Below are 16,353 nucleotides of genomic sequence, written 5' to 3'. Positions count from 1 at the left end.
ATCACTGATCATTCATTATGTGCCAGGCACTGTGAAAAGTATTCCTATTTAACTCTCACAATAATCCTAACTAGAAGATTTTTATATCTCCATTTTATGGATGAAGGAACTGAGTTTCTGAAAATTTAAAATATTTATGTAGCTAGTAAGAGGATCCCATGCAAACTCTGTCTAGTTCCAAAGCTCATGGTCTTAATGGCAGTGCTAGTCTGGAAACAGAAAAGAAGAACTAAATCTAAGCAAAAAACTGGAACTGTTGAATTAACTAAGAGACCACCACTGATGAGTGGATAAACCCCCAAATCTCAGTAGAGTAATATAACCAAGGTTTATTTTTGTTCATGTAAATTCTGAATGTTTCCGATCAACAATATTGTTTAATATATGCAATTAATCTTCCTAACCTACTCAATAGGATAGCTTAGCCTAGCCTACCTTCTACGCTCAGAACAGTTACATTCACCTACAGTTGGGCAAAATCATCTAACACAAAGCCTACTTTATTATTGAATACCTCATGTAATTTATTAAATACAGTACTAAAAATAAACAAAATATGGTTATATGGATACTCAAAGTACAGTATAACTTTCACACCACTGTAAAGTCAAAAAGTCATTAGTTAAGCCATCATAAGCTGGGAACCGTCTGTAATCAGGTCTTGAGTGTGGAGTGCTCATGAATGGGATTAGTGCCCTTATAAAAGGAAACAGAGTGAGAATCTTTCTGTCCACCATGTGAGAATACATCAAGAAGTCATTAGTCTTCCAACCAGGAAGAAGGTCCAAGAGGAACTGAATCAGCCAGTACCTTGATCTTAAACTTTCCAACTTCCATGACTATAAGAAATAAACGTTGGTTAGACCACTCCGTCTATGGTATTTGTTACAGCAGCCTGAAACGAGTAAGAGGCTAAAACCAGTATCACTTTAATAATGAAAGTAGAGTACCAGCTCCTCAAATGAGCTTTCCCTTAGCATGGAGGAAGTTTGTACCTTTCACTTAATTTGTGTTTACAAACCTGCTATTTGGGGTAGAGATAGGTACAGAAGAAACAGGGTCAAGGAGTTCTTCAAAACCTCAAGTAGACTCCTCTAAGAGCAGAAAAATCCAAATACAGAAACTGAAATATAATGCATTCACACCATCCATTGCTCAAGTACAAATTCATTTGTTATGTTCTTCCTTTGGGATCTTTCTCTTCCAATAGCTAGGCAGGAGAGAAAAATCTAATTAATCTTAAAAGTTCCAATGTGTTTTGCAGCATGAAAGAGGTCACGAAGAATACCAAACTTTTTCAGCAACCACTTCAAACTTAGATAGAAAATTAAGTTGATTTTGTCAACTTCAGATACAAAGGCATAGAAGTAATCCCAATTCTAGTCATCTCTTGTGTTTTGTTTTTTACATTTTCTACCAGGGTTAGCTACAATAGGAAAAAAAAAAATAGAAGCAATGCAAATATTCCACAATGGGAGAATAGTTTGGTAAATTACAGCAAATTAAATCATCATCATAACTAACAACTATTAAGAGCTTATTTTATGACAGGCACTGTGCTATGCAATTTCGATGTATTACCTCATTCAATCATCACGATAATCTCCATTTCACATGTAACTAAATTTGAGACACAAAGACATTTCCTAAATTCCCTGAGACCATAGAACTAATAAGTAGGAGTCTGAATATAAACTCAGGACTCCGGTGTCCTTCTTTTTGAGCACTACACGATGCTACTCTGCGGTCAGACATGTCCCCTCTCAGAAGGGAATTAATAGTCTCCAGGAGAGTTAGATGTGTAAATAAACATAACTATAATACCTTATACTAAGTGCAATGACAGAAGTACAGTATCTAGGAAATCTTCCTAAATAAAGTAATATATGCATTACATTTTGAGGATCAGATTGGAGACAAGGAGGAAAGAGTAAGCGAGGGCATTCCCAACAGAAGAAAAACAGTGCACAAGGGTCCAGGGGAAGCCTTCGGGGATGTGATTGACAGCTTGCACCCAGTGACACTGTGCTGGAATATTCCAGAAGGTTGTGGCTGAGGGTGAGGCTAGAGATGGAGGCCTAATCACAAGTTCTCTGCCCCCTGGCTAAAAGGTCTTGAGGAGACCCAGAGCCAGACTGGAAGGGTTGAAAAGGTTCATGTTAGAAAGATTAATTTCAGAACCGTGGATGAGTGGCTCAGAGGGGACAAAGCGGATGCAAAGAGATGTGTTAAGAAGTTATGGCAACAGTGCAGGTGAGAGATGATAATGGCTCAAATACAGCAAGGGAATATAGGCAGGACATGGTTAGCTCAAAAGGTGTTGAGGAAGTGAGATGGGTTAGACGTGGGGAATAATCGCCTGTGTGAGGAAGGGTCTCTATCTAAATGGCCTTCCAAGGCGCGGCCTCAGATGGCAGCACTGATAGTTAGGAGCTCTGGTTGAAATAGTGGAAACAGAGGAAGGGACCTGAGGCTGATCTGTCAGCGTAAGTGCCTGTAGACATGCAGGAATAGACGCTTGGGAAGGCCTGGGGCCTTTAGAGGTGGTAGCACACTTTAGCACTCACAGACCTTCAGTAGGCAGCTTTTCGGGAACAATCCTAGGAAAGCTCGACCGCCTTTTATCTAAACAAATGAAGTTAAAGTACACCTGAAAACCCCAGACGTTATGCATACAACAAACATAACAAGACTCGAAAAGGTGATGAAACGAAGGCAAACTGACAAGGGCCTGGAACCCTGAGGACCACACTGTGACAAGTTCCCTGGGTGTTCTTTTTGCCTCACTCATCCCAGACATGGTGCCAGAGAAGCCAGCAATGGAAAAACAGTAACAGGTGCAGACTAAAAACACCCCCAGGAGAAGCCACTGCTTCTAGTCAAAGAACAAGGAAAGGTGTGGCTGGGAGTGGTGGCTCATGCCTGTAATCCCAGCACTTTGAGAGGCCGAGGAGGGTGGATCATTTTAGGTCAAGAGTTTGAGACTAGCCGGGCCAACATGGTGAAACCCCGTCTCTACTAAAAGTACAAAAATTAGCTGGGCGTGTAGTGGCACACACCTGTAATCCCAGCAACTCAGGAGGCTGAGGCAGGACAGTCACTTGAACCTGGATGGTGGAGGTTACAGTGAGGCGAGATCATGCCACTGTACTCCCAGCCTGGGCAACAGAGCAAAACTCCATCTCAAAAAGAAAAGAAAAGAAAAGAAAAAAGAACAAGGAAAGGTACAACATAGCAAGACAGAAAACTTTTGGACAATAGCCACTCTACCCCAGTAGTCACGCACCACAGAAAAAGAGAGCCCCACCTCCTCCTCCATCAGTGAAGGCCAGGAGGGGGTCCTGGAATTCCACCCTCTCCCAGCAGTAACAGTCACACCTCACTCTATCTCCTCCATCGCATTATTAGGAAAGATGACTGAGTGGGGAGCCAGGATTCTTACCCACGCCAGCAAAGTGAAACCTCCTTCATGGTGTCAATGGAGACCATACGGGGATCTTGGGCTTCCACTTCCACCCAGAGGTAATAAGGCATTCCTCCTCCTCCCTAGCTCATCAAAAGGGTTTGGGAGGCCAGAAATCTCACCAGCATCTAGTGGTAAGCACCCCTCAAACAGTGTCAGTGGAGGCCGCATGGGGAGCAATAGTGAGACGTTCCTCTCCTTCCCGGCCACAGTGGTTGTCAGCTGAGGTCTACAAGGAGCCTGCAATCCACCTCCACCCAGTAGTAATGGGGGTCCTGCCCCTGGAGGCATAAAGGAAACTAAGTGGGGAAACTAGATTTTCGCCCCCACCTGGCAGTAACAAGGTGGTGCACTTCTTTCCCGGCAGCACATGTCAGAGGAAGCCTGCGAAACAGAAGATTTAAGTAAGAACTACAGTCTCATGACGTAATATCCAAAATATCCAGGGTAAAATACAAAATCACTTATCACATCTAGAACCAGGAAATCTCATATTAAATAAGAAAAGACAGTCCACAGATGCCATCACTAAGCTATTAATTTTGGAATTGTCTGATAAAGATTTTAAAGCAGCCATCATAAAAAGGCCTCAATGAACAATTATGAAAACTGTCTTGAAACAAATGAAAAAAGAGAAAATCTGAGCAAATAGAAGATGTAAAGAAGAACCAAATATAAATTTTATAACTAAAATATACAAAAAAATAAAATAAAATCTCAATAGATGAGCATCACAGCAGAAGGGAAAGGACAGATAAAATAATCAGTGAACTTGAGGCTAGAACAATAGAAATTGGCCAGGCACTGTGGCTCACACCTGTAATCACAACACTTTGAGAGGCCAAGGCAGGCCAATCACTTGAAGTCAGGAGTTCAAGACCAGCCTGGCCAACATGGCAAAAACCTGTCTCTACCAAAAATATAAAAATTAGCCGGGCATGGTGGTGCACACCTGTAGTTCCAGCTGCTCAGAAAGCTGAGGTGGGAGAATATAAATTACTCAATCTGAACAACAGAAAAAAAAAAAAGAAAAACTAACAAAAAAAAAAAAAAAAGAACAAACTCAGGAACCTATACGACTATAACAAAGAAATCAAACACTCATGTCATTTGAGTCCCAGAAGGAGACGAGAAAGAAGGTGGGCTAAAAAAGTATTAAAATATACAATAACTAAAAATTTCCCAAGTTTGGTAAAAGATACAACTTAAAGAAAGAAGAAGCTATGTGAATTCTAAACAGACTAAACCTAAAAAAATCCATGTCAGGACACATATTAGTTAATCTTGTAAAAACTAAAGGTGGCCGGGCATGGTGGCTCATGCCTGTAATCGCGGCACTCTGGGAGGCCAAGGCAGGTGGATCATTGGAGGTCAGGAGTTCAAGACCAGCCTGGACAACATGGTGAAACTCCATCTCCACCAAAAAATACGAAAATTAGCCAGGCGTGGTGCCACATGCCTATAGTCCCCAGCTACTCGGGAGGCTGAGGCAGGAGAATGGCTTGAACCCAGAAGGCAGAAATAGAAGTGAGCCGAGATTGTGCCACTGCATTCCAGCCTGGGCAACAGAGCGAGACTCTGCCTCAAATAAAATAAATACATACCTACGTACATACATACATACTAAAAGTAAATAAATAATCTTGAAATCAATGAGAGAGAGACAACTAAAAGGCAGATATTGGCAAAGAGGGGTTTAAAAACATTACCCAACTATATGCAAGGACATTATGGAGTGGAAAAAAGTCAGTCTCAAGAGGTCACATACCATAAAATTCCATTTATACAACATTCTCAAAATGACAAATTATAGAGATGGAGAACAGATTAGTTGTAGCTGGGGGTTAGCAATGGCGAAGGGAAGAGGAAATGATTATAAAGAGGTAGCATGAGGAAGATCTTTGTGGTGGTAGAGTAGTGCTATGCCTTGATTACAGTGGTGGTCATATAAATCTACACCTGTGACAGAATGGCATGGAACTATGCATTGCTTACATAGTACCAATGTCAATTTGCTGGCTTTGATATTGTACTACAGTTATACAAGATGTAACCACTGGATAAAGAGGACCCAGGGCCTCTCTGTACCATCTTTGCAAGTTCCAGAAAATCTACAATTATTTCCGAATAAAAAGTTTTAAAATTTTCATGAAACTACATATACACACCCATGCATATACACACATACAGAGAGACAGAGAGAAAAAAAATTGCATATAGAAATGGGTCACCAGATCATATTTTGCTTTTGTACATTTTTCACTTTACTATATGAATATGTTTTACTACAGAAATGTCTGTGTTTATTAAAACTTACTGCACTTCAACAAAATAATGGAACTATACTCTTCCAATTCTACATGGAAGGAGCTAGACATTTTTCATTTGCCACAACTTGCTCTTGGCAGACCTTGTTTGTATCCTTGGCTCCACTTTTTTCTAACTCTATTACCTTCTCAGAGCCTCAGTTTCCTCATCTCAAATCGAGCTAAGAATGCATGCCTCCCGCATTACTTTTATTAGTAGTAAAATTCTTCTTGGCCAGGTGCGGTGGCTCACACTTGCAATCACAGCGCTTTGGGAGGCTGAGGTGGGAGAACTGCCTCAGCCCAGGATTCTAACCTGCCTGGGCAGCAGGATTCTAACCCCATCTCTGCAAAACAATTTTTCAAAAAAAATTAGCTGGGTATGGTGGTGTGTGCCTGCAGTCCCAGCTACTCTGGAGGCTGAGGCAGAAGGATCACTTGAGCCCCAGAGATTCAGGCTGCAGTGAGCTGTGATGGCACTACTGCACTCTAGCCTGCATGACACAACACAGTGAGACTTTGTCTCAAAAAAACAATAAAATAAAATGTCTTATTGTATAAAATGATATAGATTCAAATCGCTAAACCAGAATTTATGGAATAGCGAAATGTTACCTGATTTGAGGGACCCCTATATATTCTCAGTATTTAAAAAGTGCCTAGAAACACTGGAAAGCTAATACCCAGGAACTACAAACAGTAGGAAACTGAGGCATTAGCAATGAAAAATGAAAGGAGGGCAATTTGAGAGAGATCTTGATCATTAATTGAATGTCAGGAATAAAAGTGAGGGAGAAAAAAGTAAGAATGACACACAGATTTCTGGGTTGGGGTAAAATAGTTGCCCATCGTGAGGATAAGTCAAACAAGTGGGCCGTTTGAGGGCAAATATAACGAGCCCACCTGGGGACATGTCTAACTTTATGAATCTGGATATGCAGATGAAGAGCTAGAAGACAGCCTTGCGGTAGAGAAGTTGATCTGAGGGTTACTGGCATGCCAGTCAAAGCTGTACCGTGGGTGAGGCATCCAGGAAGAATAGAGAGTGAAAAGTGCAGAGGACAACAGCAGCACCTGGAAGAAAACTGAAATACACCATGGGCAGGAGAAGAGGTTCCTGAAAAGGCAACTCAAAAAGAGCAGCCAGAAAGGAAGGAGACAATTGGGAAGGAGCGATGTCAGGGAAGCCAAAGGAAGAAAGAGCAATGTGGCCAGGGAACCAATGTCACAGAGGGCTGGAGTAAGACGGGATGCAAAGCTCCACAGGATTTGACTTTTGGAGGTCAGTGGTGTGGGGCAGCAGACAGCTGACAGCAGGTCGGGTAGTGAACGGAAAAAGCCAATGAATGCAGAGGGTGCTCTTTAGAGTGGTGGTTCTCAAAGTGGGTTCCCAACCGTCAGCATCACCTAGAAACTTGTTAGAAATGCACATTCTTGGCCGGGTGAGGTGGCTCACGCCTGTAATCCCAGCACTTTGGGAGGCCGAGGTGGGTGGATCACGAGGTCAGGAGATCGAGACCATCCTGGCTAACATAGTGAAAACTCGTCTCTACTAAAAATGCAAAAAAAATAACCGGGCGTGGTGGTGGGCGCCTGTAGTCCCAGCTACTCGGGAGGCTGAGGCAGGAGAATGGCAAGGACCCGGGAGGCAGAGCTTGCGGTGAGCCAAGATCGTGCCACTGCACTCCAGCCTGGGCCACAGAGCAGACTCCATCTCAAAAAAAAAAAAAAAAAAAAACAAAAAAATGCACATTCTTGGATCCGACCCCAACTTACCAAATCAGAAACTCTGAGGATGAGGCTCAGGAATATGTGCTTTAATAAGTTCTGTAGCTGATTCTGATGTACACCAAAGGCTGAGACATACAGATCTAGACAAAGAAAGAGAAGCAACTGTTGGGAGGAAAAGGAGGATAGTCAAAGGAGGGTTTTGTGTTCTAAAATGGAAGAAATTTTGGTTTTTTACTAGAAATTACTCTTTATTGATTAAATCACTAGAAATTTTCAGGACAAGATTTAACATCTTAATGACCACCAAGACCTGGGCTCTAGGGCTCTTTCTGCCTCTTCCAGTCCTTAATGGGGTTTAGAGGGAGAGACGTCATTAACAGAGACCAAGTCAGATGATTGCAGGTCCTCCTTTCCCAGTCTCTAAACAAGCTGCTCAATTCTTGTCCAGAGCAGGAAAGAGCCAGTACTTAAAAAAATCTAATAAAGAATTTGACATTGCATTATAAGATCTCCCATAACAACTTAGATTTATCAGTGGTATTGGTCCAAACTCATTTGCTTCAGATCTAAATTTTTTTCATTGTGCAATCTACTTTTGTGTGTGTATGCAATTTTAATAAATAATCTCACTCCCTGTGCAGAAATTAATCAACCCAATGCAAAAAAACATCCCTCAAACTGGAATAGCCTCATCTTACTTTGGAAAGAGAAAACAAGTTTTTCTGCTCCTCTTCTACCCAGGAGATGAACAAATATCCCCACAAAGTTCAAAATAATACTTCTGGCCTTGGAATGCACACACAGGCAGCTTTTGATGGGCTAATTCAGATCACCTAGAAAGGGCAGCTGCAACCACTATGCAGGTAGCCTTCTTTGGGAATTTCTTAAATCAGCTCCTGAGAATTGTCTGTGATTGTTTACAAAGGCCCTAAGCGCTAAACAACTTGTGCCATTTCATTTCATGAGCTAGGCTCTGAGGATGCCTTGGAATGTGCAGGAGCAAGAACAGCAGCAGTGGCCCCGCGAGGTAGGACCTCAATAACTCAAGGCTTTTCAGTGATCCAGGCTGTCTGGTTTCCCTTTTCCACAATGCCAACAATCCACGCTTGGTGACCCTCTCTGTACTTGGAAGATCTGATTTCAGAACAAAAGTGAGCCACCTGTTCTCTTGGAAGACAAATCAGTAATCCTCCTGAGGTTTCAACTGAGGTTCCTTGAAGAAGCCCAAACTGCCCACTGGCCTTGCTGATGGCAGCCATCTTGGCAATGACTGGCAGATTACAAATGACAAAGGACACATCATTTCTTTGTTGCTTCACGAGGTTCTGAGAGTGTCCTAGAATGCCAAAGCCTGTGATATCTGTGGCCACATGGGCATTAAATTTGTGCATTAATCCAGCAGCAGTTCAGTTAATGGCAGCCATACTGAGCGTGGCTTCCTGATAGGCCAGCTCTACTTCTTCTCTGAGGATCACACCTGATTCCATCTTTCAGTATTATCCAGCTATTGGTGGGCATTGACAGCAACTTGGGTTCCTAAGGGTTTGGTTAACACCAGCACATCCCCAACAGCAGCATTATTAGGCATTATGAATGCACTTGGCCGAAATACCACAGTGGCAACTCCACCAATGATAAGCCAAGAGCTGACCACCATTTGTCCACCTGTCACTGCAGTTCCTCCCTCCTCGGTAGCCTTTGATCATGAGTGGCATTATCTTTTCGTGTTCCTCCTCGCTCATACTCTGGCTAAGGCTGAGTAACGTCAACATGTTGTCACACTCAGTAATGCCCATGGCCTGGAGGTCACTCAGCACGCTGCCACAAGCTATGCACCCCATCATGTAGGGATCCTCCACCAAGGGGTAAAACAAGTCCGTGGTCTGCACCAGTGACAGGCCCCCATGCCTCAGCAAGATGAGGCAAGAGGCGATCCCAATGTCCAGGACTGGAAGGGCTGGGCCAGGGTCCGCCCCCTCTGGCAGGGGTGCTTCCTGGGCAGCCTCGGCCCAGCTGGGTGTGGGCCGTGTCACTCTGGCCAGGAGTTTGGGCAGTGCCTCCTGCGAGACCTTGCAGCCTCCGCCTTTCCTGCCGGAGAAGCCCGTCAGTCGCCAGCCCAGGCTGAGACCCCACAACTGGGGCTGAAAGGGCCAGTAGCTCAAGAAGGCCCAGCCCAGAGACAAAGCCGCCGGACCTGAGACTTCCGCCGCCGCCATGGCCACCGTCACCGGGCTTCCGCCATCGCGCCTGCTGGAAAGGCCTGAGGAGAGGGGAGAAGAGGAGAGGGCGTTTTGGTTTCCACTCAAGTTAATATGAAGTAACAGTCAAATATCTCCCACAGAGATTCTCCCGGGCACCATCCTGGACACCCTACTCGCCCACGCCACCCCTCCCTGGCCTTCCTCCAAAATGGGAGAGGTTTTTAACATGCTTGCATGGCACAAAGAGCCAGTATTTGAAAAGACTGGATCTATAGGAAAGAGGAGATAAGTGTTGGAGCCAACTTTTGGGAAACTCAGAAATCGATGTGGAGTATTTTGAGATATAAAGTCATAGGAACAGCCTAGGAATTATGTCCCAGCCTCTGTACCCGCCTGTTTATGAGGCAAAGCAAGGATGACAGGATATTCCTGTTCTGACATGTCTGCTTCTAATATTTCAACCACTGCCTCCTCCAAGAATCTCTGTATTTTTGTTTACTGTGTGACTAATATCTTAAAACACTGAGGAGCATTTCGTGTCATCTGACCTTTGAAGGCTAGGCAGGCCCATTGCAGGTTAACAGTTCACCTAGCCTGGGTTATTTGGAGCATGTGCTGAACTCCTATCTATTCAGGTGCCGGAGAATAGGGATTGAATTTCATGCTGGTGACTATGTGGGCTCCAATGCCTGAGCCAGGGAGGCCAGGAAGGGCAGTGCCCCCAGGCCAAGGGTACATGAGAAGGGGATGTCTGGGGCTTTTTCCAGACAAGGTAGGTAGGAGACACTTATCCAGCAGCTTCAGCAAAAACAATATTCCACATTCTAGGGTGATTCAAATGTCAAACACAGACAAAATTTTAATGGAGGAAAAAAAAGAGGTTTGTCTGGTAGGAAAAAAAAAAAAAGGTTGCCGGTTATGACAGCCACCATTGGTAATGTTTATTTTGTTTTTCCTCTGGTCGAGCTGGTCCGCAAAGACCTGGCGCACCCAGGCAAGAGACAGTTGCAAAACAAGCGTCTGTACAAGAGACCTACAAGGAGTCTCAAAGATTTTTAACTTTCATTAACCCCAATTTTGATTTTCTTTTTCTTAAAAACATGGTGCTAAATCTTTGTGGTCAAAGCCTTAGGTTGACAGCCTTTAATAAAGAAGTCCAAACTCTGGAAAAACAAAAATAAACAGAACTACGCAACAAATACCATTCTCCTTTGAAAGTTGCTTTTGAAGGCCCAAGGGAGTACTATTAACATCACAGGAAAAGCTAGGCAATTAATTTCCATTCTAAGGGCTTTTAGAATGTCTCCCAGAATTGACAGGGAAAGAAAATTAATGCTATATCAAGACATTAATTCAGATCACCAATTAGTTTGCTCAAGGTCTTCTCTGATAGTAACTTTTGTTTACTACCAGCTTTAAATGTGAGAATTGAAAAAAGAGTCTATCCCCAGCACCAATCCAGGTACTGTGCAAATTCAACTGATATTGATTTCTTCTTTCCTATCCCACCTCAGGGAAAGGAAAGTCAAGTTTGGGGACTATTCATGGTAAGTATACACACACATACACAAACACACATCTGCGTATATATGTATCATACAGAAGGAGTGTACTTTACCTCTTCTCTTTATCCTTCTCACTTGGGAGGAAAAGGGCTGTGCACATTGTCAGTAATCAGTATATCTGCGGGCAGCAGATTGTTTCATACAAAGACTGTCTTTGTCTGCCAGTGCTCATGAAGCTGCACCATTGCTGGTTTTATTTTCTGAAAGTAGATCCATCAGATATTATAGTGTTGTAATATAAATGTAGTGAGTCATGACTTTGGATACAGATAGAATAGGATAGGGTGGGATGGGATGGGATGAATAAGATGGGATAGGATAGAATGAGGAGGGGAGGGGAGAGAAGGGAAGGAAGAAGAGGAGAGGAGAGAAGGAGAAAATGGATTGGATAGGAGAGGATGCATAGGATAGGGTAGGATGGGATGGATTGAATAGGATAGGATAAGAAATACCAGAGCAAATCACAGGTAAGCAGGAGAAAACTGGTCTGTGAAACTTTAGATGTGCAAGCATGTTTGCACACACATGACTGCAGTTGTGTTCTAAATCACAATGTAAAATGAATCTTTCATAATCAAAAAGGTTGATTCCAATTTGATAATAGAAATGAGGGCTGGGCACAGTGGTTCATGCTTACAATCTCAGCACTTTGGGAGGCCGAGGCAGGTGGCTCACAAGATCAGGAGTTCCAGACCAGCCTGGGCAACATGGTGAAACTGTCTCTACTAAAATACAAAAATTAACCAGGTTTGGTGGTGCATGCCTATAATGCCAGCTACTCGGGAGGCTGAGGCAAGAGAATTGTTTTAACTCGGGAGGCAGAAGTTGCAGTGAGCCGAGATCGTTCCACTGCACTCCAGCCCGGGCGACAGAGTGAGACTCTGCCTCAAAAAAGAAAAAATAAGAGAAGAAGAAGAAATGAGGTTGACAGTAGAAATGAGACTTCTCCACCTAATCCCCAGTGATTGGCAGTTTTTCACCCATAAATAAAGAGCTGCTCACATTGGCTGGGCATGTCAGCAAAATGCTAATTGTGTAGTGTTCAGAGGTGAGGGTGAGCCCATCCTTGCTGAGCAGGGGCTTCTCCAGCTTGTGAATCTGTCCAGTGTGGCCTCACTGGGACACTGTGTAGCTAACAGGATTTGAATGTTTGTCCCCTCCAAATCTCATATTGAAATGTGAGTCCCAAAGTTGGAGATGGAACCTGGTGGGAGGTGTTTGGGTCATGGGAGTGTATCTCTCATAAATGGCTTAGTGCCCTCCCCATTGGTAATAAGTCATTTCTCACTCTGTTAGTTCATGCAAGAGCTGGTTGTTTAAAAGAGCCTGGCATCTCCCTTGCTCTCTCATCGTGTGACACGCCTGCTCCCCCTTCACCTTCTACCACGATTGTAAGCTTCCTAAGGCCCTCGCCAGAAGCATTAGGCTTCTTATAAAGCCTGTGAACCGTGAACCAAAATAAAACTCTTTTCTTTATCAATGACCCAGCCTCAGATATTCCTGTATAACAATGCAAAACAGACTAACACCAGAGCCAGATGTTCTAGGGCCAAAGGGAGGTGAAAGCAGACAAATCATGGGACTCATTTATTTTTAAGTTTCCCCAAAAACAATGTGTCTAGGCCTTCCCATACCTCAGTCAGCTCACACAGGCCAACACCCAAACACCCAGCCTTGGTCCAGCCTCTGAAGACCACCCATGGACAAACTAATGAGCCCTAGAGTTTGCATTTTCAATTGCAAATGAAGTTTTAAGAAAACACTTAAGTATTACTTTCCAAGAAACTGGTTTCAAGAGGTTCAAGCAAAAACACTCCCGTTTATGTTTCCACCCTCAATCAAGATGAAAGAGGCTAGTTTAAAATTTTCCTTTCCATGCAGCAGATCCCAAACCCTGAGTTTTACCACCACAGGTTTAAAGGTTGCCGTGGTCGGCCAGCATGACGCCGTCGCTGCTCCCAGGCAAATTCCTTATGGGTCCTGCTCTGGTCAACTCACTGGATATGCACTGTGAATGCCTGGACTCACTTCCCATTTGCACAAAATATGGACAATGTTGCTTTTTATTCAGGCAATAATATTGTAAAGTTGCTTTGTGCTTCTTAGAACCCAAGATAATTTTATTGTGAAAATAAAGATCAAACTATTTCAACTTTGCTTTTCCCTTTCCTCTTCATGTACAAGGATAGAGTTTGGAGACATAAAAACAAGCCAAGGGTTTTACAAGGAATATCTGTCATAGGGAATAACAAAGCATCTTCATGGGTGCTGAATGTATTCATAATAACAGAACTTGTATTTTAAAGTTACATTTGATAAAATGGAGCTTACACACCAGAAGAGAGGTTCAAAGTGACTTTTGGTGGAAGAAGAAGAATTTCTCTAACCCCAACTATATTTAACGAATACATTAAATAAAAATGTTTTTCCTTCATACTTCACTTTTGCTGAGTCAAAAGTGACCAAGGAATGGTCTCTAAGCTTAAATTCAAATTTACTTTCTTCCTTATTGACTGTGTATTATACTCATTCTCATGCATTCATTTTGTACATTCTAATGTATACTTATAAAATAACTCAAACTAAAGAAGTTACATTGAGTCATATTTATTATTCCAGCTATAAAAAAGTATGAAGCAACAAGGGAACTTTCTATAAAATAAATATCGGGGCCAGACATGGTGGCTCATGCCTGTGATTCCAGCACTTTGGGAAGCCAGGGTGGGAGGATCGCTTGAGGCCAAGAGTTCAAAACCAGCTTAGGAAACATAGTGAGACCCCCATCTCTACAAAACAACAACAAATTAGCTAGGAGTAGTGGCACACACCTGCAGTCCTAGCTACTTGGGAGGCTAAGGCAAGAGGATCACTTTAGCCCAGGAGTTTGCAGTGAGTTATCATCATGCCACTGCACTCCAGCCTAGGTGACAGTGTGAGATCCCCTCTCTAAAAGAATTAATAATAAATAAAATAAATATTGGTTGGCCAAATGCACATTTTACAGTTTTATGACCATATTCTTTTTTCACATTCTCTTTGTTCTGTAAGGAAACATACCTGTAAGTAAAGAATCCATACTTATAGAAATTGTATTCATTTTGATATATTTTTAAAATAAGCATTCTTTAGAACTGAACACAGACTGCAAATTCTCGAAGGCCATTCCCCACATGACATTCTCAAGAGCAAAGGCAAAGAATGAAGTGGTTGATTGATGCAGATATTCATTCTGTGCAGCCTTCATGAAAAATAGGGAAGTTCTGCCCTAGAGTCTAGCACCCTAAGCTCATGCCCCTGTCAAAGTATTCAGAATGAAGAGAACAAGGACTGCCTGACCTGGGCTTTCTCTCACTCCATCAGAAGGACTCCATTTAGGAGTTGGAGGGCCAGACCATGCAGTCCAGGCCTTCAGGACTGATGCATTTACAGTGGATACACTGAGCAACACTTCCAGATAATTCTGTTCAAACCAAAGGGGAGTTTTCACCACCAGTGGTAATGGTTAGTCTTCTGGGTCAACATGGCAAGGCTACAGTATCCAGTACTTGATCAAACACCAGCCTAGGTGTTGCTGCCAAGGCATTTTGTGGATGTGGTTTGCATCTAGTCAGTTGATGCTACAGAAAGGAGATTATCTTCAATAATCTGGTTGAGCCTCATCCAATCTGATGAAGGCCTTCAGAACAAAACTGAGGTTTCCCAGAGGAAGGAAAATTCTGCCTGTAGACAGCAGCACCAGGCCTGGCCTGACAGATTCCAGATGGCTTTTCCTGACAGCCTGTTCTAGGGATGTCAGACTTGCCAGACCCCACAATCACTGATTCTGTTTCTCTGGCAGAATCTTGACTGACACTCCAGTCTACTGGGCTTGGATGAAATCAACCTAAATTTATCTAGAAATAAAGGGCCTCATTACACCCTAAATTTCAGTCAGTTGCCAAATCTCAAAACATTGGTTTTATAAACTTTAGAACACAGAGTAGCAGACATTTAAGATTATTTGCTACTATATCCTTAGATGCCATCTAGATGGGAGTTAGTAAAAATATACTCTATTGTAAGACTAGTTCGTTCCAATTTCTATCTAGTGTAAAAGACATTTGAAATGAACATTTGCACCATTTGGGTTTCCATTGTTGTGAATTGGCTGCAGCCTTTCAAGGCAGAAAGGAACATATAAGGAATATGGTTTCTGAAACTCCTCCAAAACCAAAGTCATCTAAAATAAGTATGACTTGATGAATGCTAAAATGAAGTTGAAATTGGTTTCAGCCCATTTCCTAAATTGCAGCTGTTCTGATAATTCCACCTTACCTTCCTTATTTCAGTAGTTTCCTGGAGGATGTTCCCCCACATCTAAGAAGGAATTTTTACTCTAAATTTTTTACACAAACTATCACTGATGAGTCTTTCCCCACCATAACTACAACTTTTCTTCCTGTTACATTCCACTTTAGCCAAAATAGCCCCCTGTAACTGGGTGGTTTTATTTTGTTCCATCATAAGAGAGTTTAATATATGCTTGTCAAGAAAAGAGACAGCAGTGACAGTTAAATTAAAAGTGGTACCAATTAATGTATTTATAGAACACCATACACAGGCAACAGATGAGGGAAGAATTTACAGTACACGAAAAGCACACCACGCTTCAGCAACAGTTGCTTTGTCAAAAGGGCTATGCTCCTGATAATTGATTAGTAAGAGAAAACCCCAAAGATCACAGGAGGATGAAATGGGGTTCACTCCTGCAGCTTGGGGAGGCAGTGGCAGAGGAATAGAGGTAATCAGAGAACGCATTGGCAGCCCCTTCTCAGCTTCCTATTGACTGTGGGACTGTGGCGCCACATAGGAGATACAGGGTGTCAAAGCCACCTGGTCCCCCTAGTTATTGTGACAATGGAAGGATCACCTGCCTCTGTCCCCAGGACACTGCTGAGGCACAATCATAATGTTGGCAGACTGTTTTTCTCTTTTCTGCCTCTTTTCCTCTGTCATAACATGCCTCCCTGGCTTCCCATTGCTAGTCTTACGGAAGAATCTCCTATCTGTCATTCACCAAAGTCTGTGTGTTGCGCTGGGCTCTCAGA

General features: G+C 42.9%; 1 pseudogene; it reads right to left on the bottom strand.

The window, feature by feature from the left end:
- Window positions 1–8,459: 8,459 nt before the first annotated feature.
- Window positions 8,460–10,142, bottom strand: LOC111546763 (annotated as a pseudogene).
- Window positions 10,143–16,353: the final 6,211 nt, after the last annotated feature.

This window comes from Piliocolobus tephrosceles, chromosome 4 (assembly GCF_002776525.5).
Source record: "Piliocolobus tephrosceles isolate RC106 chromosome 4, ASM277652v3, whole genome shotgun sequence".
NCBI classification, from domain to species: domain Eukaryota; kingdom Metazoa; phylum Chordata; class Mammalia; order Primates; family Cercopithecidae; genus Piliocolobus; species Piliocolobus tephrosceles.
The sequence above is the reverse complement of the archived record's forward strand: the minus strand, read 5'-3'. Positions and strand labels throughout refer to the sequence as shown.